Genomic DNA, 1819 nt, shown 5'->3' on the forward strand with positions numbered 1-1819 from the left:
GAATCAATCTTTCAAAAAGATATGTTTGCTGGTTTGGATAAGGAAGTCTTGGAAGTGGTGATCTTAATAGTGGCGTTAAATAGGTTTGTTTAATACCAACTTGTCTTACCTGTGTAGGCATAGCCTAGCATTTAGTGCAGTACTGTATGTATGTAGAGAATACGGAATACTACTCTACTGCCTGGCGCGGCCTAGGCCCCCTAGTTTAAGCCTAGGCATACAAACTATAATAATAATATTTTAAACATTAGAGGCAAACAAACAACACTATTTTAAATAAAGTACATTAATTTACATGTTAATTATTAGATCCATGGAACTATCTAGGATCTACTACTATTACAGCATTACTAAAATGCCAGTTTATTCGTCGTGGAATGTGGATAATACCTTGAAAACTAGCTCAAATTTGCGCGGAAAATGGCTTGGAAAAATGTGCAGAGATACATTGGCAATGGTTATATACAGTATAGTTTAAAGACTAATTTTCGGCATTCTGCTCGGAAATACAACCACCTGCACTAGGCGTTTCCCTGCTGGTTCCATGCTGGATCAAAAACTAGTAGAGGGTCAAATGTCCAGCCATTTTGATGGTCAAAATACAGGGGCATTATTATTACTGATACATTAGAAAAGGTTGAGAATCAAGATAGTCTATTGTACATATATTGTTAGTCTTCATTTTTAAACTAATTTTTATTTTTATATTACAAAAAAGTATTATACAGTATTAATGAAGTAATAAATTCTATTCAAAATAATTAGGTCGCGGCTATATGTTACACCACTTTGCAATGCATTTGAATATGGGCTTTTCACAGTGATGGTTAATTAGATATAGATTTACTTATTTAGATTTTCAACAAAAAAAATTATTGATGATTAGTGCCAGATTGATTACTTCCTTATAAAGATATTGTACTGTAATATCAATACTAATTATTTTTGAATGGTGTAAGAATAGTCACTCTGATTTTTTTAAACTAGTCTGTTCAAACTTTTTATTGTACTTCTCTTCTTACAGGATATGCCGACATGATGGATATCGATGGCTTTCATGTGGTAGGATTTTAACAGGCTAAAGAAATCTGACAGAAGGGTCATCCCATCTTGCACTGTGTGGGTGATTAGGGACAAGTTCCCAGAAGCTGTGAAGACTGCCTGGATTTTTTGATGCTATAGAAGATGATGAAATAAACTTTGTGTTATAAGTAATTATTTATAAATTGTTATGGAAGATACCTGATATGTCCATCCTCATTAATGCAACAGATCTTATGTAATAGATTCATTCCTGACAATTCATGTGACAACTGTGCTCCATTTTTTTTGATAATTTCATCACTCATGAAAGGAAATTTTGTCCGCATAGGCCTAGAGCTTTTATATATCTGGACCAGTCAATTTTGTGTAACCTTCCAGACCTAGTCTGTAACTGAAATTGTTGCTATTGATTTGGATAGGCCAGCAAAGTTGATTTCAAGAACATTTTGTTGTTAAGTACAGTACAATGTTTTTTGTATCTTCCCCACTCTTGTCTCATATTTTTAAATTTTAAGCTAATACAGTATATAAATGTAACTTGTTCTTCCCTATTCTTTACATTGGTATAAACTATAGTAACTATAAATCCATATATTTAATATTTTGATAATAAATAGAGTGTATAAAATGCAGTGATATATATTGTGTAATACCTAACTGCTTCAATGTTGCTTTATTCTGTGTACAGTAAAACAATTTTATATTAATTGTGAGAAAATACACTTGTAATAAATTATTTGCCATGTACAAGGATGATAAATTGTGTTTCAAAATA

General features: G+C 31.8%; 1 protein-coding gene across 5 annotated transcripts in view; it reads left to right on the forward strand.

The window, feature by feature from the left end:
- LOC117102741 (Down syndrome cell adhesion molecule-like protein 1 homolog) overlaps positions 1–1819 on the forward strand; it is a 67287-nt gene that overhangs the window by 611 nt on the left and 64857 nt on the right. The gene's annotated exons all lie outside the window — the stretch shown is intronic.

The sequence above is a fragment of the Anneissia japonica genome, unplaced genomic scaffold (assembly GCF_011630105.1).
Source record: "Anneissia japonica isolate Jap-2015-1 unplaced genomic scaffold, ASM1163010v1 scaffold4240_len331602_cov119, whole genome shotgun sequence".
In the NCBI taxonomy this organism is placed as follows: domain Eukaryota; kingdom Metazoa; phylum Echinodermata; class Crinoidea; order Comatulida; family Comatulidae; genus Anneissia; species Anneissia japonica.